Below are 26138 nucleotides of genomic sequence, written 5' to 3'. Positions count from 1 at the left end.
AATTGTTTACATTGACTGTGATTCTTGTGTCTTGTGATTCATGCTGCTTTTTTCCCAATAAACTTCATTCTTATATCATCCCCTAAAGCTAGGACAAGCACAGCCTCTTTCATAAAGATGTATTGATAGCCTTGATTTTTATTTATCATGCAAATCTCTGAACTCCTACATAGAGTATTATGGTGGCAACCATGAACCCTAAATCTATATGAACTAACATTACATTAGAAGTGTTGAAATTTTGTATTAATCTGGGGCATGTGGTCTTCATACTTAGAGAATCTGATGCCCATTTTCAATTAAATACACTTTCCCATTTGTTAAGGGTATAGAGATATGTAATAATCTGAGGCTTCCAAGAATCGGGGCCATGGGTGTTCCATCATAGATAGCTCCATAGCTCTAGCTAAATCAGAAAAGCCTGAAAAATGGACTCAAGCCTTCATGTTTTGAGCCTTTCCATAGCTGCAGCCATAGCGTGACTAGAATGGGAAGAGGAACCAACAATAGGGAAAGAAGGTGAAACAATGAGTGGCAACCAGAGGGCAAAGATATGCACCTGTGCAGGCATGTGTATATATGTCTGTGCTAGAAACATACAGAATCATGTTGGAATGTTGGAATTGCTGCCTGGGACCAGTGGAGATCTTCTATACATATCAGTTAGATTAACTGTCAAGTCCTCTAGGAAGTGTCCCTTCATCAGGAAAGCTATAGCAATTGTAAACAACATGCTTTTCTTCTTACATGCTCTATGTTCTTTTGCCATTGTATATACTATACTATACCCCCCTTTGGGGATGTCCTGTCCCAACCTCTTTAGGGACGTAGGCATAGCATCCTCTATGAGGGGTGACTCTTTCTAATCTAGGTTGGATAAAATGTTTTTCCCCTGGGTTATCCTAACTCTTTTTTTTTCTTTAGCATGACTTACATTGCATTCTATGTGCACATCTGTCTTCTTCACCAGGTCATGAATTTCTCAAGAGTTAGATGGCGCTTTTCATCTGCACATTTCACCACCTAGAACAGGTTTCCCCCTCAACATTGACATCCCATCAGTGTTCTTGGTTTTTTTTTTTTTTTTTTAAAGATTTTTTTTATTTATTCATGAGAAACAGAGAGAGAGAGAGAGAGGCAGAGACACAGGCAGAGGGAGAAGCAGGCTCCATGCAAGGAGCCCAACATGGGACTCGATCCCGGGACCCCAGGATCATACCCTGGGCCGAAGGCAGGCACTAAACCGCTGAGTCACTCCGGGATCCCCCATCAGAGTTCTTTGAATGTGTGAATGAATGAATGAGTGAATGAATAAGTAGGTGAATAAATAAAGCCACCTATTCCACATTCATGATGTTATTTTTCCACTGTTACTTTTTTTTCAACTTTGCTCTTCATGTTAACTAGATTTTATTTGTACATAAATGAAAAAAGAAAGGAAAGAAAGTAAAAGTTCGATTCTGGCTGAATCCCCACATGGCTTGGTATAGAGAAAAATCCCAGTGAAATCTATTCACCATGAATAGTAATCTAACATAAACTCTGAGCCCATTCACTAATTATGTAGCTTTAATAGCTCAGAACCAAATTACATGAGTAAAGTCTGATTCTAGAGAAATTTTTCTTCATCAGTACTCACATGTTGGAACAAACACAAGACATTGCTCTTTTGGATGCTTTAAGGGAATTTAACTAAAACCAGTCTCTTAGTTCAAGAAGCTTATGCCATAGTAAGGAGAATTTGACAGGTATGTGTATATCAATGCTGCTGCCAGGTATAGAAACATTGTCCAAAGCTGTAGAGATCAAGATCAATTTGAGATTGCCATTGACGAGATGGAAAAACACAGGGAGAAGTTGGTGGCCATTCTGGGTTAAAAGCAATCACAGGATCATGGTAAACAGACAGTTGTGAGCCTAGAGCCCAATGTTGTTTTGCTGAAGTAAACAGCATGTAGAGAAGGGTACTGGGGTAAAAACCAGAAGATAAGCCAAGGGGATACCTTGCCAAGCAAGGCCGTCTCTGTCCCACTTGATCCATACTTGGGGGCTGAATTCAGTTTTGCTGGATTTTCTGGGAAACCGCAGCAATGATAGATTTCCTCAGTGAAAAACAAAGAATTGAAAAATGTTAGCTCAAAGAGGAATGTTAGAGATTATCCATTGCAGATGAGGAAGCTGGGGGAGGGCAGGCCAAAGGCCCTGTATGCTTCTTAATATCAGCATCTCATGGGAGCTTGTGATTAGAGTTGAGTAGAACCCAGGTACTGACTAGGGATAAAATATCTCTGCATTCCTTTTCCCTTTGCCTCTTCACATGGTCTTTCCTATATAGCAGCAAGCAAGTAAGAGCAGAGGGGCAAGCATATGCCAAGGTCTACTGGTTCCTTAAAAACATTTGTGTCATGATTCCATATGGAGCAATTATCAGTAACTTTTTTCATTCAGAGTTCTTTTTTTTTTAAGATTTTATTTGTTTATTCATGAGAGAGAGAGAGGCAGAGACACAGGCAGAGGGAGAAGCAGGCTCCATGCAGGAAGCCTGACGTGGAACTCGATCCCGGGTCTCCAGGATCAGGCCCTGGGTGGAAGGCGGCGCTAAACAGCTGCGCCACCCGGGTTGCCCCACTCAGAGTTCTTAAAATCAGTCAAAAGTACTGCTCTAGAGCATCTTGCATTCTTAATGGGGCAGTATTGAAAGAAGTTTTGGTACGAAATAGCTTTTTGTGTCACATACACACACAGTCACACAAACCGATTTGTGACTTTTAGAGATAAAGTACGCCTTTTCATAAAGGCCTTAGTATATGCGCTGCTGAAGCAAGCAAACATAAAGGCCTTAAACTTTGTTTTTTTCACTGAAGGGTTTCTTTGAGATTCACCATTTTATCCCTCAACTGCCATACATTGAGGCTTCAACAGTTCTGGCATTGTTGGAATATGTGGAGCTGTAGAGGAAGCCGGGCTCTGCTCTCAAAACCAAATTGAAGAATTAGTCCCTGAGGTTGAAAGAAAACCTATTTAATTTGATTATTGACACAAGAATAGGCGGCTCTGTTACTTCAGCCTAATCTCCTTATATGGCATATATGAACCCACATGATTTCTCTCCAGCTGCCTTCTTCCCTCCAGTCTCTCTCTCTCAATACACGCACACATGCACACACACACAGAGCTGTGTGTCAGCTCTCTAGATTTACTCCTAATTCTACAAGAAGCTCTGTTCTGCCCACCACAGCAAATGTTTCCTCTCCAGAACACTTTTTGCATAACCCCTATTAGTCCTGGGGGATGGCATTAGGGTGCCATATACTGAGATGGATTCCTCTCCACTTCACCCCTGCAGCTCTTCAGACTCCCCTTCATCCTGGAAATGAACCTGTCATGATCATTACTCATTAACTTATTTTATTCTTTTTTCTTATTAGACTATGAGCCACTCCTAGGTAAAGGCCATGATTTTATCGTGAATCAAGAAATCCTAGAATATTTCTAACACAACAAATGGTGTAGAACAAAGCATTTAATGTAAAAGTTTCCTATCATTGCACACCATAGCACACAGGCATACACACACACACACACACACACACACACACACACGAGTCCCAAGAGTTGAAGAACTCCACAAAATGCCAGCTGATCATCTGCATGCCATTGAACAAAGAATTATTGCTGATTGAGACACACTACAGATAAGTTAAAAGAATCTCCTGAAGTGCATCCAGCCCCTGAAAAAGTAGCAGGGTGGTATGCACTGTGACATTGCTTGTCTTCAGTGGAAAAAAGATGAGGTCTCAGTGTCAACACTCAGAGATAGTACACTTGTCACATGAGGAAGGCTTCAATTTGCTCATGTTCTTGGTTCTCTTTAGAGTGGCAAAGGAGACTCTGGTCTATAATTATCTACTTCCTTCAGTTTCTCATTAGTACTTGGTGTTGCTGAATAAAGATAAGTCTATTTTTGAGAATTTTATGCCCGATCATTGTTATTAATTATAGGGAGGATTTGATGTTTTTAAGTATCTTTAATGGGATTTTGAGCTTTGGATTTCATGGGAAGAATTGAGATTTGATACATGTTGCTAGTGACTGTAAATAGTACACAGCTGACACAAATTTCCATTGCTGGTGTGTTGAATAAATAACACCTTGCAGTTGAACAGCAATTTTTACTTTAAGAGGCCTTTCATGAGAACTGCTTTATCTTCAGAAGAGCCCATTTAAGGCAGTAAGGCAGAGGTCACCATGCCTATTAACAAGGAGAAAGGAAAACACAGAGGAGGAGAGAGAAACAGGTATTTGAAGCCAGGAAGCTGGTGCCAGCTTTCTTGACACCTGGGCACGTATACTTTCCACTGGAAGCTGCCACTTCAGTTTGCCTCCTCGTTGCTAAGTGCCCAGATTTGAACGTGCCCAAATCACTCATACTGCTAAGTTTTGTTCTGAAACATGTGCACACACACTCAGGCACACACACACCACACACACACATGAACAGACACACAAAACCCACCTTTCCTGATCTTTCCTGAAACAGGGGTAAGACTCAAGAATATTAGAAATTTTTCAAATCAAATTCAATTTCTTTCAATGCTAACAAGCTTAACACCCTAGCCCGTTAGGTAGGAGTCCTTCTTCTAGAAATCTACTCAAATAGATAGAGACATGTGAAGAGTTTTCGATGTTCATCTCAGAATTATGAAAGCAAATATTTGAAAATGAGCTCCTACATTAGAAGAATACTTAAATAATTTATATTGTATCTGTATGCCAGAATTGTATTAAGCTGTTAAAATTCATACTTACCAAGAATATTTCCCAAAGACAGGGAATGCTTTGTGACTGAACCTTAAATAAATAAAAAATAAACAAAAATAGAAAGATACATCAAACTGTTATTAGTATCTTGTATCATAGGATTATGGATGATTTTTTATTCTCTTATTTCTTTGTTTTAGTTACAATATTTTAAAAACCTATCATTTGACTAACGAATATTTTAAGTTCTATTTGTCAAAACAATAAACTAAACTAACAAATTCTTTCATTTGTTGTGTTTTATGAAGTTCCTTTTATGGCCAAATACTCTTCTAAGGAGTTGGGGTACACTAATCCCTACCCTGTGGAGCTCACATTCGGGTGGTTGGGAAGTAAGAGGTGCACAATTCAGATAATGAGCAATAAACATACCAAATGAATACCATAGCATTTCTTTATTTAACAAACATTTTATAATGCTTTCTCTTTGCCAGGTGCTAGTAGTACCAAGTAATTAGGTGATATGAAAAAGATAAGATACAGAGTTTTCAGGAGAAGGGAAAGTTGCAATTTAAAAAGGTGGTGATCAGAGTCAAGCCTATCATGAAGAGGGTCATAAAGAAATGAGGGTCTTAGCCAAAACACAACCCCATTATTTGAAACCTTGGCAACAGGTTTGTTTTCAGAATTTTTTAAAATGTGGAGAAAGATTTCAGTGTGCGTGCTGTATACTAATTAACACTCCAGTAAGGTCTAAGGCATTACTTTTGATCAAACACATTAATATTTCTATAGGAAAATGTATGAATATTCACACAAAGTGAAATAAAGAGTTTGTTAGCCTACTTTAGTTCAGGTTAGGTTTCTTCATCAAATTAGCTATGGGGGGAAAAAGTGGTTTAATTTCAGATCTTTTTGGATTTCAGAAATGAAGACTGGGCTTGCAAAATTATACCACACAGAGTTCGGTTGAAGCTCTGCAACCTGAAATAACCTTTCATAATTATTGCCGTAGAAGCATTCTATTTTGCTCCAGATGCCATTCTGAAAACACTGCAGCCCTAGGGTATACTTGGCCATAGCTTAGATGTTAGGAGATGGAGTGAGCTCCTTACAACCTATGTTCCTGAGCTGCTTTTCCTCTGGAGCCCAAGTGGGCCAGGCTTTGTACCAGAGAGAATTCTTGCTTTGCACAGAGGCTTAAGCTAGCTTACCTCCTTGAGTGTTCTCTACTTTGAGAAGATCCCAGTCCATCAAGACATAAATATACTGCATAATCTCTTGATGCCTGTCTCCAACAGTGACTATTCCAAAGGGAGTACATACTGGCATGGATGCTGGAAAGATGGTGGGTAAAACACACCATTTGCATTTGTGAACATGATCTTGATACATGTGAAGGATTCAATAATTATGAGTTGAAAGGATTTTTGAATAAATGAAGATGCCTGACTGCATGCACTTTCACCCATGCTTCTCAAGCCTTGCCCCACCCCAGAGTCTCCCAGGTTAACTCTCATGTCTTTCAGGATTGTGGGCTACTTCAATACATTGTTTACTGTTTAAGTCACTCTAGGCAGCATGCTTTCCAAAATTTCGAGGACATCGCCTTATTTGAATATTCTCACTTAGCTTTGGTTTACATATCCCAAGAGCTAATTCAGAAAATAATTTACCATGGAAATGCCATGAGGCGGGGACTTGTGTTGTTTTTGTTCCCTGTTATACCCTAAGCTCCTTAAACTATGCCTATAAAATAGTATACATTACATACACACTCACACACATATATACACAGAGGGAATAAATGAATCTTATTAACAGTTTTTCTTGAACGTATTGAGTTCTTATAAAATTGTGGGCAAATACAGCATTTTTAACTTTTGTTAATCTTATATATTGTTTTTGTGGAACCCTTCAAGGCTTTCCAGCCAGACCATATAACTCCCTTCAGTTTGTCTGTGCACATCTCCCTCTCTACTCCACCATTCTTCCAGTAATTCCATCATTTTGAGTCCTTGTATATTACATTTAATTTTGATAAATGAGTAAAGAGAGAATGTGGCCATTTAGACATTAAATGTCGATGCTTGCCATTACAAAGAAGACTGAAATGCAGGACGGAGGGGAAATAGGAGTTTGCTACCATGTAATCCAAGGAAGTGCCTGTCACTGAGGAAGCAAACTCAGAAAAAGAACTTTATTTGGATGGTAGTGAAAATAGAGGTTGATACCACAAACAAGCCAGTTTTATGTTTGCATTATTTGGATTCAGAACTCTCTTTAAGATGTGTCACCATGGGTGCCTGTGCCGTTGTCTCAGGTCATGATCCTAGGATCCTGAAATAAAGAGCCCCGTCAAGCACCTTGCTCAGCAGGGAACCTGCTTCTTCCTCTCCCTCTGCCTGCTGCTCTACTTACTTGTGTACTCTCTCTATCTCTCTTTCTCTTTCTATCAGACAAATAAATAAATCTTAAAAAAAGATGTGTTACCAAGGCAAACAGCATGATTTTCTGCATTACTTCTCCATGGCTAAGAAATTTTCTTCAAATAGAAGGAAAATATAAATGAAAAAAAAGAACAATTTTTAAGGACAATTGTGAGTTCTAAGAGCTGCATGGGATGAGTAGTGAGAATCCAAGGGAAAAATCATGGCATCCAAGTGGCTGCACTCCTTCTCTTTTTGTGACCCTGACTACAAAATAAAATCCTAGAGCTTTAGCAGAAGCAACAAACATTGGACAACTTACATCTGGCCAGGCTACCTGTACATCTTTTGTTGCTGCCAAAACAATCCCCTTGTCATTTGTGAGCAGCAGGGAGGCAGCCTCTTGGCCCTACTGCTTGTCCAGGTGTTAAGCTCTGTGCTGAAGATCCACAAGTGAGTTCCAAGTAGAGGACTTGATCTAGGAGGGGATGTCCTAGCTAATTCCCGAGAGTGGGACAGAGAAGATCATATATCAAGAGCCATAGGAGGGGATCCCTGGGTGGCGCAGTGGTTTGGCGCCTGCCTTTGGCCCAGGGCGCGTTCTCGGAGACCCGGGATCGAGTCCCACATCGGGCTCCCGGTGCATGGAGCCTGCTTCTCCCTCTGCCTGTGTCTCTGCCTCTCTCTCTCTGTCTCTCTGTGACTATCATAAATAAATTTAAAAATAAATTAAAAAAAAAAAAGAGCCATAGGAAAGAGAGCCTACCATTGAAAGAATTCCTGGGTGACAAATAGTTCACTGAGTACAGTGAGGAGAAGCAGTCCATGACTCAGGGTGAATTGGACCGAGAACATACTGGAAAGCTTTATGGCTAGTATCAGGAACTGGGGCTGCATCTTAAGAGCAATGCTAAGCCATGGAAAGTTTCTAAACAGAAGTGACAGAAACATATTCAACCTTCTTGTTCTTCAGGCTCTTCCTGCTTTGTCTGCTCACATGGTCGCTGTCCCTTCTCTGACCACCCTCCTGAGCGAGTGGTCTTACTTAGTGCTGCTAACCTTGCCAGGACTTGCTCAGTGCTGCTAACCTGCCAGGAGGACTTGGAAGTATGATGAACCAGGTTTAAAAATCTGTTCTGCCACTTACTGGTTGTGTGATTTTAGACATTGCATCGCTAAGATGTTCTTCCTTAATTGGACCTCCTAATGGGCTACTAATTAAGTCTATGTTTCAACACTTTAAAAATGTTCTCCTCTGTTGTCGTTGTCATATGAATTTCAATTAAACGTCTTAACTCACTGGCCTTAGGCCCTTAAGAGGATTGCCAAGATGAATTCATTTAAAACTATGTATATCTACATTTCGAGACTGCTGTGTCAGAAAGATAACCCAGGACCTAGCTTTATGAAGTTGCCTCATATAGATGACGATGCTCCCTTGTCTCCTCAGCCTAAACAATCTCTATTTATCCTCCTGCCTAGGTGGGCAAAGCCCTCAGACCCAGGGATCAAGAACATCCACTGTTAGCTTAGCATGCACATGCTCTGCATGTGGTCACGCCAAAGGTATATGTATCCTCAGTCATATAACAATGCATTAATTATCTGGTGAACATCAGACACTTATTGTTATTAAGGAAATTACAACTTTGTAAAGGGAAGAAGATAAGTGAGGCAAGAGAAATAAATGCATGGGACATCCACCAAAAGCACCATAGTTGGTGCTTCCATGTAGTGATTCATTGGGTTAAACTCAATCAACGTTATGTGAAGTAGGTGATGGCAGAATGTGCTCTATCCGCAAACCTGTGCACATGTAGGAGAGTCATGAAACAGAATTTGTCTGACTCTCCCATTCGTGCTCCTGATGTGAGTGTTCCCTCATGAAGAGACCCAACTATGAAAGTGGATCCTGATTTAGCTATTTTTTACTGAATGTACACTACATGCCAGGCACTGTGCTAAGATATCCCATCCACTATCCCATGAATCCCTTACCACAGAGATGGTCAGTTCTGCTGTAATACAAATTTTGCCGATGAAGAAATTTGAGACCCTGACAAATGAAGCCAATAGCCCAAAGCCTCAGGAGTTAAGTAGCAGAGCTAGAATCACAGACCTGCCTTTTGCCAACTTCTTTGTTCTTAAGCACAACAACATAATCATTATATACATAGTATGGAATTAAAATCTATATATCCCCTAGAATTGATACTTGTTAATAAGGCTAAGAGGAGATTTTGTTGAGGGAGAAGGTGGCAGACACGGAACTAGTAGCTGGAGAAAATACAGAAAGGCAGAGGAAAATGGAGGGCATTCCAAGAAAGACAGCATCACAAGGCAGGGTGTGGGAGAAGAACATGACAGATTTGAAGGACCTTGAAGAGAACAGACAAGCCAGAATCTAAATTTCAGAACAAAATAGCTGGTAATCCTATCCTATAATAGGATATACCCCTCTGCTTGATAATCACATTTCATATTTCTCCTCTAGCTTCCTATTAAAAGAAAGTTGTAACTCAGAGACAGGCAAATCAGAATCATCCTCATTTATCAACTTTGGTTGCTATGGAAACTATTGGTGAGGCTCTGTACAAAATTCTGGAATCAAGGTCATCTAGACGATCACTGGGGTTAATTCCACTTAGAATATTCCAGGAGTGATTAGCCAACCTAAAACTACCCTTAGGCTGAGGTTGGAGGTTGAGGTCAGGATTACTGACAGATTTATAAAAATTTAACCCTTCATACCATAATGACATGATTTAAATAATTCATACCATCCATTGATTTTCTGAAGAAGGGAGAAAGGATAATGACATTGATCAAAAACTGGAAAAAAATAGAAAACTAGACAAAAATATGAAGACAAAATGTGGGGAGGGTATGTACAATAAATGCTGCTTAATAAATATTTAAAATGATAGACTCTATCATTTAGAGAGGACATAAAATGCAGGCTTAGAGTATGACCCCTGGCATCAAATTATGCTTGACTCAGATCCCAATTTGGCTACCTGAGAACAGAGTGTAATGCAGCAGCTAGGTAACCTCCAGAGCCTTCCATTTCATCTGAATATTTAGGATATGGTCCCTCTTAGTTACAAGATTTGCTCACTGATTGGCTTTCCTCATTGTGATGTGAGCTCCCCAAGTCTGAATGAGCCTGGTTGGGATTCCCTCAGAGCAGACTCTGAGATAGTTATTCAGCTGCAAAGAGTTTGTTTGGGAGGTAAATGAAAGGAGTTTGTAGGGTGCAGAGAAGAGAAAGAAGGTATCACAAAATGGGTGTTATTGGCAAATGGAGGTGGGGAGAGGTGGTTGGACCTTAATTCTACCCAAGAAACTGTGAGGGCCAGTGTAGAACACACGCCTCAGATTTACCCATCTATGGGATGAGTGAGTTCCCATTCATCCTGGGTTGAGGTATACTTCCAAGGAGGAATGATGCTCTGGCACTTCTGTCCTGCTATGGGATGTGTAAAGAGGCCTCTTACAGGAAGACAAAATCTTCATATGATGAAAAGCAGGTGCTGCAGTGAGAAGTCTGTTGTGTTGAAGTGTTAGGGGTGAGGGGTACTAGTGCGTACCACTAGCATCTGCTACTTTCCCTTCCTCAGTGCAAAGAATCAGGCCTCTGGTATTTGCTCCATCAATATCTGTCAACAGAGTGAGGAATAAAATGAATGCCTTCCCTAGCCCCATGGTTCTTTATCTGGTTGCACACTGAATCAGATGGGGAGCTTTTATTTTTTTTTTTTTAAGATTTTATTTATTTATCCATGAGAGATACAGAGGGACACAGGCAGAGGGAGAAGCAGGCTCCATGCAGGGAGCCCGACGTGGGACTCTATCCCGGGTCTCCAGAATCCCACCCCGGGCTGAAGGCGGCGCTAAACCGCGGAGCCACCCGGGCTGCCCAGATGGGGAGCTTTTAAATATCCTAATGTCTAGGCTCCACTGTGGACCATTAAACCAAAATCTGTGGGGTGAGGCCCCAGTCTCAGAATTTTTAATAGCTGCATCTGAGAACCACCACCATTGTTCAAGTAATGTGTGAATTCTTTCTACAAAATCCTTGACAGGTAACCCACACAAGCCTCTTTTTAAATTACTTCATGAGGAAAGACTTTACTATTCTCAGAAGCAAACCATTTCCTTTTTTGATAGAACTAATTGTTTCAATGTTTTTATACTTATGTTGGCCAAAACTTGCCTCTGTACCTTCCATCAGTCATCCTGGCTCTGCACTTTGGAACAATGAAATGAGTCTATTCCATTTTCTACATGACTGCCCTGTAGATATTCAAAAGCGGTGATAATGCCCCAACTTGACCTTCGTTTTTATACTCTGAATACTCTTAGCTCTTTCAACAACTGCTATTCAACCTCCTCTAATCATATTTGAGTTTGCCAAAGCACTTTTAGCCTTTGGAATTCTCAAATGAACCTATGGTCTATGTCCGCACATGAAAAGAAAGATCATGAGGTAAATGAAGTGTGTGTATGTGCATGAGCATGTGTGTAAAATGTTATCAGTGATAGGTCAACTTAAATTATATCCACTTTAACTGGCTTATTAGGAAACAATAGGATTTTCACTCTTTCTTTCCCTTCTCCCAGAAGCTACCTTTTCTTACTATGTTTATTTTTCTCCCTTGGCTAATTTGTTTGTGCACCTTAATCCTTGCATTGCTTTTCAGGGTGGTGCAGATATATTTTTAACATGCATAACTAGGATAGAGAGGAACAGAAGGGTTTATGCTGAAGTCTGTTATGAGCCCTTTTGGATTCATGAACTCAATTAATAAATAATTAATTAATGTACCTTTGAGAGAAAGAGATTAAGTGACTGTGGTACTCCAGGGTAAGCCATTGTCAGCTCAGTGACCAAGTCCACTGAAAATTTGGAGCCAAAGCAGTGAAGTGTCTTCTGGACACATGCAATGGAAAAAGCCTTTGCTGCTCTAGAGACAGTGTGCATGACTGGTCACGCCTTCCAGACACAAGACTTCAGCTGGCTTTGGAAAGTGCTTCTAAAAGAAGGTTTGAGGAAAAGGTAGATCTGTGCCAGTTGATGTAACATGATCTCAGAAAACACAGACAAATTGAACTGGCAGATGTCTGTAATCAGCAGTCTCAATCAGTAAATAGGATTAAGACTTGAAGACGCTCATGGCCAAGTCTGAACAACATAAACAGGTAGTTTGGTATATTGGCAAAGCTGAGGGGGGATCGTAGGACAGTAAAAATGCCTTGAGAGCAAAAGGAGAGACTGGAATCAGAGAGGCAGTACTGTGACCCCAGATCCGCTACAGATCATCAGAATGACCTGAAGGTGATCTTGCTTTCCAAGCCTCAGTTTGTGCATCTGCGAAAGGAAGGAAAATAATCATCATTAGGCTGATGTCCAACCACAGCACAACAATTACTTACTGTAGGAATGGCAATATCTAATGTCTGTGTCAGGCCCAGAGTAGAATTCTTTGAAGGTGAGCATTTTCCCTAATCCTTAAGTATCTATAGACCTAGAACTACTGGGTGTGGTAAACCCTAGCTCCATCATGCACTCAGCAATGTGATTGGTCCAGGGAAGTTCCTTATCGTCTCTGTGCCTCAGCTACCTCCTCTGTAGAATGAGATCAGAACAAACCCTACCTTACAGAGTTATCGGGAGGACTGAATGATCTAATATGTATGCAGAGTTTATGGAGCAGAGCCTGGTACATAATAAGCATGCAAAAGACTTAGCTAGTATTTAAAGATTTGTCCCTAAGTGTTCCCATTAGTTCAAAAACCTTTGAGGCTCAGTTTTCTTAAGTGTGAAACAGAGAAGGGGCATTACAGTCATTTTTAGTGATTATTTATTGAAGCATTTGACAAGTTGTGCTGGGAATCCTGCTGCATGTTGGGTCTTGCTCACAGCTGCCTTTTTCTAAGAACAGAGCCTGGGTGTTACCTTTCTACCTGAACAGGGTTGGCATTTGGTGTTTCTTCCTATCAATAAGGTGAACCTGAATTGACTGTTGTAGGTGGAGAGTAAGTGTTCTGGAGGTGTGTTGTATGACCAGTAGATTGTACGTTGATGACTAAGGCAGTGAGCTGCCTTCGGTACCCACAGGAATATTCCAGTTCACCCCCACCCCAATACACACACACACACACACACACAGGTCTCTTCCTTTCAGTAAGAACTCCTTAGTGGTCAGCACAGACCCGAGGGAGAAAGTTTATGTGAAGTGACTCAGAGACATGTATGTTTTATGGGTTTTACCACATGCTTTACACAATCCTGTCCCTTAATGGGAACAGCTACCTTTAACATTGACATTTCACTAGTGACACGGTGTATCTCTTGGGATATAAAACTCACTGCAGATGAAAAAATGTTGAACATTGTTGGTTTGTTGGTTTTTCCACTCAGATTAAAAAAAGAAAATATTTGGGTGATAGCTCACTTCATGAGTTGGAGTTTTGGAACTGTTCTTGATCAGGGGTTCACAAACTTTTTCTGAAGTGCCAGATAGTAAATTTCTGGGGTTACAGACCATATGGTCTCTGTCACAACGATTCACTCTGCTGTTGTAGCAGGAACATCATAGACAATATGTAAATGAGTGAATATGTCACTGTTCTAATAAAATTCTATTTACGAAAATGAGAGGCAGGTCATATTTGGCCTGTGGGTCATAGTTTGCCAACCTTTGTACTTAGTGGAAAGATCAGTGTGAACATTTTGTTCCTGTTTTGTCACTAACCAGCTGTGAGACCATAGTGAAGTCATTTAACCTTTCTGGATTCCAGTGTTCTTCATTGAAAATGAAGGTACTGGACAAGTTACCCTTACGTTTCCTTGTACACATAATATATGATGTTATGTGACTCCAGTTGTGACACTTCAAAGGCTTAGCTTAAAACCAAGCAGGCAGGCAAGGGTAAGAAGGTTATGGTCTTCTTTTGAAAGCCAGCTGTCATATCTGAGCGCATTATCAAATATCAGCAAACAACATGTCTGTCTGTATGAAAGAATAAAGGATTCTAGGGAATCCACAAGGAAAAAGAGTTCATCCAGGTTTTGAAGGACTTCAGGGATTCTTATCTGGAGGGATGGATACATTTGAAAAATGAAGATAGGAGAACCTACCACTTATTTAGAGCTTCCCAAACACTAAACTGTATTCCTATTCTTCACAGACATTGTTTACTCTTATAAAGAGCCTATGAAAGAGGTATCAGCATTCCTATTTGAAGAAGCTGAGATTATGCACAGTCAGGAAATATACACCAATCACTTTATGCCAAGTAAATGGCAGAGCTTTGAATCCACATCTACTAAATCTCATCTTTTTACCATGTCAGATTTTCCTAAACTAATGGATAAAAAAGACAGTTACTGCCACCAAGGGAATGAAAAAACCCAAAGCTACAGTGGGCAGGAGCAGGCTAACATTAGGACCATCAAATTAATAGGCTGGACCCCTCTCTTCCCCAACAATCAATTTTTCGGTGGTAGATATCACATGTTTTAGTCCTCTTCTCTCCAATGGTTGCTCTCTCTCTCTCTCTCTCTCTCTTTTTTTGAGCCCGAGAGCAATTGACCATGGTACATAAGCAACAAACTATAAAAAGTGAGCATGCAGGTGAGAAGAGTAGTGGCATAATCAAATAAAACTTACAACAGAGTTAATTTGACACACACCTAATGATATACATAATGCAATTTTGAGGCATGGTAATTAGGTATAAATGGTAAGCTGTTGACATAAATGACTGCAATTAGTATTGCTTCTGCACAGACAAGCCCTGTGTTAAATTTTACATTTCCCACTTTGTTGGTTCTTTGGGATTTATAAATTATCATCATTGTTGACAGAGTTTAAAACTGGAGAATTTGAGGCTTTGGGAATTTGTGGCCAAAGGCCATATTTATTTGTTTTATTTTACATGTTTGCTTATATTGTTTGTTTATATTATTCACTGCCAGTTTCACAAAGGCTTTGTGGATTATCTGCAATAGCCATTTACAATGCAACAGGAAAATATACTAATTCAAGATAAACAAAAAAGCAAGATCAGAGGAAATATCAATGAGAAAAAGAAGGTTAGACCATAAAAGAGGCTAAAAGTTGACTATGCTTCTTGAAGCACTAGAGAGATGATAATAACTTTCGTAAACTGAGGGCCTAGTACGTCAATTTATTTCTAATTATCTTAACAACCCTGAAAAATAGATATTCTAATTCCCACCTTACATATAGGTCAGATAGACAAAAATATGTTTACTAAGTTCATTCAGCTAGTAAATTAATAGAGCTGAGGTGAAAACTCAGTCTGCGTGAGCTTAGACTCAGTCTACTCTGCTGGGTAGGAGAATCAGAGAGGGGAGATGATGCAGGCAATGATGGGACTGAGATTTGGAGGATATAACCTGAATCTCAGCATCTAGAGTATTGAGGGAGACAGAGAGGCCAGAAGTCAGATGCTTTGTGAAGTCAATGTACACATACACCGTAACTGGAACCGCAGGAAGAGCACTCCTGGAGGCCACCAGAACTTAGCAAGTACTCAGCGTTTATTACAGTGAATTATCAACAGAAGTGGATGTAAATTCAAAAAGGTATTAAGTATATGAGTTCAATTTACTAACATTATTATATGTTCATTTTAGTTTGGACCCCTTCCTTACTTGAAAGAGACTGCCACACTTCAAAAAAAATCCTGAAAGGAGATTTCTGTGCTTATTACAAATGTACAGGGGGAAAAAAAAGCTAAAGCAAATGGTAACTGCCCTACATTGAAAAGAGCTACTAATATCATGGCCTATGACCACTCTCAAATTAAAGAACAAACAAAACACCACCCCCCCCCCCAAACCACATATTTTGATAATTAAATTTCAGGATTTTAACAACTTGAGCTCCCTCTTTTTATTTTCAAATTCAAATGGTAACATTTACCTTAGAGAACACTTGATTTCAAAGTGCTCTGCCTATCATTGGTGTTTTCACTGGGTTAGTGGTATTTAGCAATGTGAGGAGGTATAAGGAGGAGCAGAAGCCATGGTGGCATACATAGAGTGCATCCTTGAAATACACTGCGGTACATTTGTGATTATTATGATTATTACAGTTACTAATCCATATAGTCATATAATAACCAAATAATTCTTAGCTTGGTTTTCAAAATGGGATCAGTTAGTGTTTCTGAAGAAACAGAAGCTTAGAAATGGCAGTTACCACTTGCTTTAGCTTTTTTTGTTTTCCTATTTTCTTAATTTTACATAAAATCCTAGGAGGGGGGCACTAATGATCTTAACTTTATTTTGATTTCTACTTTTCTCTCTTCATTTCAAATGATGGATGAAAGTAAGACAGTTTTTAATAAACACAGAGAATCATATTTCCTCAATTTTTTTTAAATTTTTATTTATGATAGTCACAGAGAGAGAGAGGGAGAGGCAGAGACATAGGCAGAGGAAGAAGCAGGCTCCATGCACCAGGAGCCCGATATGGGATTCGATCCCGGGTCTCCAGGATCGCGCCCTGGGCCAAAGGCAGGCACAAAACCGCTGCGCCACCCAGGGATCCCATATTTCCTCAATTTTAACAATAGCACCAACATTCCCAACTCAATGATGAGGGTTTGTATGTGCCTAGTCTAGACAGGTTATGGGGAGAGGTGTCTAATTTTGAGGGCTGTCATAAGAGGTGGCAGCTTTTCTGTAGTACACATGAAAGGGAGGGAATCCCATTGATTTCAAAATGGGAGCTTTAAGCAAAGTCAGCGTTGCTTTTATTGACCTTTAAGAAGGTAAGGTAAATAGAGTGGGCTTGGTTAGGTTCATGTAGAATGATGGGCCCTGATAGCCAGTATATCTGTCCTGAAGAGTCTTCATGTAGATAAGATTAGACCCATCTCCCCATTCTCTTACCTCTGTCTCTCATCTCATTTTCCAACTTAAGAGGCAAAGAAAACAGCATTTATTCTTCTTCCATAAAAAACAAATCTCTTTCTTTTAACTTCAAGTTATTTTCTCTGCATGAATCTTTGAAAGAATTGAAATCTCTCCTAACAACATTCACAGGTTAATTATTTTTATTCTCTGTTCTAAGGTCTATGTTCTTCACTTACTTAGTTGGAACCCATCAGGCATTTCTTACATAGCATTTATTCATAGCATTTGTTTTCAGTGGATTTAAAAACATGACTGTTCTCCTCATATTTTGGCTCTGAAAATATCAACACACATGCCAAATTTTTGCGAATGTACCTGGATCCTTGAAGTCACTCGGCCATTGATGAAAAGAGATTCATGCATGTCAGACTTATTCAGACACTGTTCTAAGTGCTTAGACACAGCTGCAAATGCAGCAATAACCTTGCCTTCATGGAATTTACATTCCAGTAGGGGTGATAGGCAATAAGAAAATACAGATATAATTTTAGATAATTCTATGTGATAAAAGGAAAAACTCAGTACAGGGACTCATTTTATTTTTATTTTTATTTATTTATTTTTAAAGATTTTATTTATTTATTCATGAGAGACATAGGGAGAGAGAGAGAGAGAGAGGGAGAGGGAGAGAGAGAGAGAGAGAGGCAGAGACACAGGCAGAGGGAGAAGCAGGCTCCATGCAGGGAGCCCGATGTGGGACTTGATCCCGGGATTCCAGGATTATGCCCTGGGCTGAAGGCAGTGCTAAACTGCTGAGCCACCCATGGATCCCTATTTTTTAAAATTTTATTTTAGATTTATTTATTTATTTAAAGAGAGAGAGTGAATGCAAGCAGGGAGAGTAACAGAAGGAGAGGAACACAAGCAGATTCTTTGCTGAATGGGGAGCTCAATGTAGGGCTCAATCCCAGGACCCTGAGATCATGATCTGAATCAAAATAAAAAGTCGGATGCTTAATTGATAGAGCCATCCAGGCACCTTCTTTTAGATAATGATTTCTAATGTTGCCTTTTTGAGGAAGTGATATTTGATCAATGATATGAGGGCACAAGATTTGGAAGAGGAAAATTCTCACTGGAAGGGGCAGTCCATGAGACTAAGATACCCTTGGTTAATTGGAGGAACTCCACAAATGCCGAGGTGACTGGAAAGACAGAAAGGATGGTGGAGAGGGAGAAGAGGGGTAGGCAAGGACAGATTATATAGGGCCACATAAATCCTATGAAAGAATTTGGATTTTATTCTGAGTATAAGGAGAAGCTACTAGAAGCATTGGAGCAGAGATTTAAATGACAGGTTTTTTTTTTTTAAGATTTTATTTATTTATTCATGAGACACACACACAGAGAGAGAGAGAGAGAGAGAGAGAGAGAGGCAGAGACACAGGTGCATCCTGGGCCGAAGGCGGTGCTAAACTGCCGGGCCACTGGGGCTGCCCTAGATGACAGTGTAATGTTCTCAAACACACCTAGGCAACCCTGTAGAGAGATTTTACTGGGGAAGAGTGAAGCTGAAGTTTTGTCTTAAGCTATCAGTGGGTAGGTGGAGGGCTGAGGAGTGAGTTTACACAGGGGAAGTACTAGGGGACTGTGCAGCATGAAGCTCGCTGGAGCCAGACAGGATTGAGCTTACACATCAGATTGCAATCTATGCTTGGATTGACTTAATATCTATACACACTTGGACAAGGAGCTTGACCTCGACTGTGATCATGCTCTGTAGGGATATTACAAACCATCATGTTATAATACAAACAGAGCTTGTGGAAAAACAATTCTTGTTATTAGTGTAAAAGGCATGTTCTTTTGAGTCAATAGACCACGATTTGAATCTCAGCTTTAGCTAGTCACTTGCTCTGTGGATGACTATTTTGACATTAGCAAGACTTAACCTCTCCCTTGAAATGTGTGTAAAATGATCATCTATTTTGCATGTTCATTTTGAGAACTAAAGCCATGTGTGGAAGCACCTAAAGTAAGGTGAATTCGGTTTAGTAGCTGCATGATTTTGGACTTCTTCTCTTAATTTCTCTTTCCTACAGTTTCCTCTTCTATAGCGTGGAATTGCTTGATATGTTTGTGAAGATCAAATGAGAGAATATATCTGTAGTGTTTACCAGAATGCCTGGAATATCATTCGCATTTAAAAATACAAGATAATATAATAATTATCACCAGCACCTTTCTCTCACCCCTTCTTCCACCCCATGCATATGAAACAAAATTTCTTGTTAAAGATATGGGATATGAATGGTTTTCCATGCACAGCCTAATGGATATCTGCAATTCTCTTCCTCTGCCTTTACATCACTAAAACCTTGAGAAGTGGAATAGCATAGGCTCAAGGACACTAGACCGAAATTGAAATGATCTCTATCTGCCCCTGTCAGTACCTACCTGCCCATGGAAGAGTCCCTTTTCATGTTAATATCATTACACCCATTGGTATCTTTTATTCATTTATTCCACACACATTCAAGGGTCTATTCCATTTCAGGGCACTAGACAATGAAAAAGATGCCAATAATAATCACAATAATAACAATGGTATTAGTAAATAATAATAATAATAAATGAAAGGATTTGTGATATCTATTCCTGAAATATACACAGTTCAGAGCAGAAGCCCCAAACTAATGGAATGGAATGGTCCCATGCATAAAGATGTTTTATTAGCATTTCCCAGACTTAAAATCTGGGATTTTTTTAAACATTAGGAGCCCCAAACTATTGACTTTCCTTTGTAAAAATATGAATATTTTATAACAATTATATGCAGCAATATAGCAGCTGGCTCGGTCTATGAGGCATGGCCCTTCATTAAGACACAACCCCCTCAACCCTCAGTTACTTTTATATCCAGCTCCCTCATTCATCCATATTACCCAAAGGGTACACAGGCCTATAAGTGTGAAACCCTGGTTGACTACAAGAAAGAATGTGGTCTAGACATGGAGACTCTCCAAAACTTCAGGTCATAGAATTCATTTCTATGATTGAAACATGAATGCTAATATTCCAAACAAAAGTATCCAAACAGCCAATTATTTGGGCTGTGATTTGCCTGCTTTGCTTCATCATCTATCGTTCCTATGGCTTAACATCTGTGAGTTTGTAAACAGGACATGGATTGAATTACACAGACTGTTGTTTTGTTTAGAACTGATGTGCCATAATCCTGATTAAAGCATCATGTGGGAGATTTTATAAAAATAATTATATGCAGTTCTCATTAGAGCAAGTAAGAGCCTAAATCACATTTAATGATCTAAAGCTTGGAACTAGTTACACTTACTTACCTCGGGGTTTAAGTACAGGAAGCCCATAGATGAGGAAATGGACATTGCTGCCTTGCATACTTAGGTCTTAGGCAGAACAGCTTAGACCGGTTCATAGGAGAGTCTTGTCTGGCTTCATTAGCTATTGTTTATTTTTATTTTTTTTTAAGATTTTTATTTATTTATTCGTGAGAGACAGAGAGAGAGAGAGAGAGAGAGAGAGGCAGAGACACAGGTAGAGGGAGAAGCAGGCTCCATGCAGGGAGCCCGATGTAGGACTCGATCCCTGGACTCCAGGATCACGCTCTGGGCCGAAGGCAGACGCTAAACCACTGAGCCACCCAGGGATCCCCTCATTAGCTATTGTTTAGCTAGTTTTTGCCAGTTTTCCCTTTTACCTAGTTGTCTTACTGGATTCTATCCTTCCTATTCTAAATGGTGGTGGCAGTTCTACTCCTGTGCCTGGAACCCAAGCTAATTAACAAAAGCCACCAAAGGAAAGAAATGTAGCCCCTGGGGTTTCTTTCCAGGCAGTGTTGGCTACTAAGAGAAATTAATGGGACACCTGGGATATATAATTAGAATATTAACATCGACAAAGACTACACCATTGAGAGCCATGGGGGATCTACAGAATCTAAGGAATTCCCAAGCTTGAGACACAGCCCCACTCTCTTTGTCTTTGGACAAAACTTCCTTAATTTCCTCTCCAAATCTTCTCCCAAGATGGAGTGAGCAGGTCAAGTACTGCTGAGTTCCTATTCCTGTTCCTTTGCTTTCCAAACTTGCATATGGCAATAGCCTATAACCAAGGAAGAAAGACCATGGCTCCTGGAAAGTTCAATTCTAAGACTTTAGTTCCATGTGGTAGAATTAGAATGCTTGTGATTTTTTTTTTAAACTACCTTGTCTTTTGTATTTATGAAGATAAAAACTCTTCATTATTCTTCTGCCATTATATCTTGTACATTATCTCCTTTAAATTCTTCAAATTAACACATTCCATTTCATAAACTTTGTGTCATATCTCTCTTTCAAAATAAAATATTTTTAATTATTACACAGTTTAGTTTCTCCTCCCACCCAAAGATTCACTTTTATGTGAAGCTCTATAGTTTATGGAAACCATACACCATTCAGGAAAAAAAAAAAAAAATCTTGCTCTTCAAAAGGAGTTTGACAGGTGGTCCTTTGTTTAATACATTTCCATATGTGATTGCAGCATGATGATCATAAGAGATTTAAAAAAGTTTCTCTTACACTCTAGAGCCCATATTTTTCTTGGCCGTTTCAACTCTACTTATCACTTAGAGTTGTCAAGTTAAAAACAAAAAAAAAAAAGATTTTTTTTTTTTTTTTTTTTTATGAAACAATTTTTTTAAAGTTTCTCACTTTTCTCCACACTGGATAAAAAAATCCTGAAAAAAACCCCCCACAATTTTTTGTCACTTTTTTTTTTAAATACAAACACAAGGTAGCAAGTTGCATGTGGAGAAACCGATTGCATTAAACATGTAGTCTTCACAGGATTCGAAACAATCACAGGATGGTAGAGAACAGATTATGTCTTCACATCTCCTAATTGGCTGGTGACAGGGAGCTTATCTAGCCTGGACCCTCAAGGGCAGGTGAGCTGCTTCCTTGCAGGATCAGAGCTCCTCTGCTGTGCAAGTGGACCAGCCCAGGAAGATCTCAAGAGTCCAGAAAGATCAGATACAGGACTGCTTTCCCTTTCTGTGTACTGGCTGCTCATCTGAGACTTGAAGAAAGAGAAGGAAAACCCCAAATGGTGCAAGGCCAGAGCAGGCAGTCAAAACACATCTATGGCCAAAAGAAGGAAAGGAGGGAGAAAGGAAAGAGGGAGGAAATGTAGGGAGGAAGAGAGGAAAGAGGGCCAGCAAGGAGAAGATCAGAAGCATTCTAATTCTCAGCCTTTTCTGGATGTGTGATCTGGGGCGAGGCAGTTCCTTGCTGCAAAAGAGGCAGAGGAGCTCTACATTTATGAAAAGATCATTGGTTCCCTTCTTCCCTCCTGAAAAAAATATTCTCATTGTAAATTATTAATGATATGCAAGAGCAGAAAGTTGTTTTTTAAGTTATTAAATTATTATTAACTATATTCCCATGTTGCAACTTTTCATCCCTGTGACGTATTTATTTTATGACTGGGAGTTTGTACCTCTTAATCCCCTTCACCCATTTCACTGACCCCTCACCCCCTTCCTTCTGGTTCTCTGTATTTATGAGTCGGTTTCTGTTTCGTTGGCTAGGGCTCTTAGGTTTACAATACACAATACAGATCCATGGGAATCTAATAATTCCCTCAAAGTTTATACAGAAACTAGGCAAAGATTGTACACAGCGCTCAGGCTCTTGGAGAACAGAAGGGAAACTCTTGACTGCTAAAACATTGTTCCAAATTTTCACGATTTTCTTAATATAGGCTCTGTTTGTTTGGTACTAGTCGTGACAAATGTAAGCCTTAGTGTCCCTACAACCCAATCGCTCAGTTTATTGGGCAGAAAGTCCTTTTCCTACTACATTTTTAAGTTAGGGTTGACAGAGCCCTTGGAGCAAATCTATCTGGATGTGGTAGAAAGAAAGAGTAAGTTAGAAAAAAATATCTCGATTTTTCTCCAAAGCCTGCCAGAAGATCCCGCGTGGGAGGAGGCTTGACCTGCAGAGGGAGAAGAGCAGACAAAGGAGCAGCAACTGGAATTGCTGAGCATCATCTGTATTGTAGGAGCATCAACACTGATCACCAGCTGCCTCAAATCCTCTGTATAAAGAGATGGAGTGTAAATAAATACCAATAGCAATTATTATCATCATTACCATTTAGTGATGCACATTTCTCACCCAAAAGCAAGCTGAGCATTTATATGTTCTTAAAGACCATAAATTGGGGATATAGACTCTCTAGTGCTTTGAGGTGGATGCAAACTCTAATGGGTCCCAGAAGCCTTCCCTACCACCCAAATTGAACACCTGACCACTCCACCCTCCCCAACAGGGTCCAAAGAAGCCCCTCCTCCCCAAAGGCCCAGCTATTGCTGTACTCAGTGTTGCCTCCTTCCCCTTTTCTTCCTCATTTTCTTCACTGTTTTATTTTTTATTTTTATTTTTTTAAGATTTTATTTATTTATTCATGAGAGATGCAGAGAGAGAGAGAGAGAGAGAGAGGCAGAGACACAGGCAGAGGGAGAAGCAGGCTCCATGCAGGAAGCCTGATGTGGGACTCGATTCCAGGTCCCCAGGATCACACCCTGGGCTGAAGGTGGAGCTAAACCGCTGAGCCACCCAGGCTGCCCTTCGCTATTTTATTTACATTCGTGTCTTCTTGCCATCAGGCTGTAAGCCTCCTTGAGGGCAGAGGCTGGACATTTTTTATCATGCCCTTCACAGCCCTTACTGTTCTACTGGTGAGGATGAAGGCAAAGCACACCTGGGGCACCTGGGTGGCTCAGTCAGTTAAGTGTCCGCCTTCAGCTCGGTCATGATCCCAGGGTCCTGGAATCAAGCCCGACATCAGCCTCCCTGCTCAGTGAGGAAAATACTTCTCTCTCTGCCTGCCTCCTGCTTATGTGCTGTCTCTCTAAAATCAGTAAATACAATCTTAAAAAAAAAAAAAGTCTCTCTTTGAAAGAAAGCTTTAATATGGGAGAAATTTCTATAAAAACCCTTGATTTATAAATAGAAACCACAAAGACGACATTTGTTGTGAACTTTCACGGAACACTGGACGAAATATAGTTATTGCTTTTTAGAAAAATAATAACTAGTAACGCTGTGATGCACTTTTAGCAAAATCTGCAGGAAAGCTCCATTTCTAAGATCTGAGAACCTCAGCCTATTAGAAATACAGTGCCCCAACAATTTAATTATAGTGCCTAAATATTCCTATTTTGGTTTTGATTTTAAGGTGCAGACCAAGATGATGGGGTCAGGCTTAGGCTCAGCATAACTCTGCAGTTGATATGAAGAAGAGTCATGGGAAGGCCATAGTATCTAGTTCTTGAGCTGAGTAAGGGGCAAAGCTTGTCATAGCACAGAGATCTGGCTTGTTTTTATCTGGTGGTGGGCAAAAGCCTGGTCAGGAGCAGCACCAATGAAAAAATTCTATCTATAGCAAAGGCCAGACTGACACAGGGGGCATTTAAGAGAGCCAGGTGATATCTTCATGCTTTGGAAGGAGAAGAGGCAGGGCAGCAAACCAGGATGGCACACTCATGAGTGTCACAGGGCCTGAGGACCAGAACGGAGAAAATACGGAAACAGTTAAGAAGGAGTCTACTTTAAGCCTTTATATGACTTTAATTTTTTTTTTTTTTTTCTAGAAAGGGTTAACTTCTGTTTCAGTCACTGACTTAACCTTTACTTTTCTCTCTGAGAGTTACCTTGGGAGAAGCCCAATAAGGATCTGACTTGTTCATTTGGCATGATTTAGTACCTGAGTTAGCTTTTCAGAAATCTTGCCAATATTAGCATTGTGTGCAGACGCTTCGCAAATGAGTGGCGCCCTGGGACACTAGTGGAGATGGCACTATTAAATCATACAGCAGTGTCCTCTGCCACTCTGAAAGGCAGACGGTGGGGCAGTGGCTTCTCAATGCCATCCTCTGGGTCAACTGCGTGGACTTGTAGCACAGCGTCCTGGGTACACTTCCACAGCGGTGAGGCGCTGCAGGGTGAGCGCAGGGCAAAGACAGGGCATGGTCAGTCAGGGTGGCTGTTCTGGGCCACAGTGAGCTGTGTCAGCATCTCCCACCACATGGGGATGCCCCCCTCCATGGCAGAGCGCGACCGTGGGCTGAAGTAGACAAAGGATTGATGAGACAACTGTAGAAGCAGGAGCAGGGGAGGACGTCCCCCCCTAACATAAGATGGAATAGAAAAAGGGCACAGTGGAAGGGCAGAGCTCACAGACCTGGCCTGCCCCTTCCAGCTGAGTGACCTTGAGACAGTTGCGCTGACCTTTCTGAACTTCAGCCTTAATACTCTCAAATAGGCAACCCAGCAGATTTCTGTGGCCATGATCTGACCCATTAGCATTTGAGAAGCCCCTTCCTTACCCCACCGTCTCAGTGGACTTTTCCATTTCTAAGTTGCTGAGGACTATAGTAACAACCCCATATGGCTGTCACTCAGATGGGAAGAAAGTTACTGCTTTTTCAAACCAGGATAGAATTACAGCAGGGATATAAAATGTTGGCTTCCATCAAGTAATTTCAGATGTTGTATTGGCTCCTCTGCCTTCCACAAATGCTCTTTCCCTGCCCACTGGCCTGACGCTACCTCTTTTTGAGCAAGGTCAGATAGAGGAGCTGCATTTAATTCATGTTTTTTATTGAACACACAAATTACAGTATTCCAATTTGCCGGCTGTAAAATGTCCTTGTACAGTTTTTGATCACTGGTGGTGCTGGCATAACAAGATCCCCACCACCCCTCATCACACAGCTAATTTGAGCTCTTCTTTACATGTGAAAAAGATGAAGGACTTGTGACAACAGCTCCTGGCTGGATTCTAAGAGTCACTGGAAGGCAGAGGAATGGTAGTGAAGACTGGCCTTAAACAGGCCTCACCAGAAATCTTGGGATCGAGCTAGCTAGAGCTGTCCTCAGAGGCCATATGATCCATACAGTTTCTGCTTTTATCTCAGACTCTTGACCTTCTCCTATTTCTGGTTTTGGCATTTATTGTTTCCCTGGAGT

The 26138-nt window shown here is 40.4% G+C and overlaps 1 protein-coding gene and 2 long non-coding RNA genes across 9 annotated transcripts in view; 1 reads left to right on the top strand and 2 right to left on the bottom strand.

Annotated features, from left to right (window-relative positions):
• The window catches only part of CNTNAP5 (contactin associated protein family member 5), a 796713-nt gene that overhangs the window by 102254 nt on the left and 668321 nt on the right, over positions 1–26138 (top strand). The window lies entirely within an intron of this gene.
• Positions 3229–6209, bottom strand: LOC144291941 (uncharacterized). The gene is made up of 3 exons (XR_013359482.1): positions 5976–6209; positions 4810–4851; positions 3229–4252 (listed from the first exon to the last, which is right to left on the bottom strand). It is a non-coding gene; the product is annotated as an uncharacterized LOC144291941 (long non-coding RNA).
• The window catches only part of LOC144291655 (uncharacterized), a 41912-nt gene continuing 39884 nt past the window's right edge, over positions 24111–26138 (bottom strand). For all 6 annotated transcript variants that reach the window (XR_013359017.1, XR_013359015.1, XR_013359019.1 and 3 more), the window contains one exon: positions 24111–24668. This is a non-coding gene — a long non-coding RNA (uncharacterized LOC144291655). The remainder of the gene's footprint in view (positions 24669–26138) is intronic.

This window comes from Canis aureus, chromosome 20 (genome assembly GCF_053574225.1).
Source record: "Canis aureus isolate CA01 chromosome 20, VMU_Caureus_v.1.0, whole genome shotgun sequence".
NCBI classification, from domain to species: domain Eukaryota; kingdom Metazoa; phylum Chordata; class Mammalia; order Carnivora; family Canidae; genus Canis; species Canis aureus.
The sequence above is the reverse complement of the archived record's forward strand: the minus strand, read 5'-3'. Positions and strand labels throughout refer to the sequence as shown.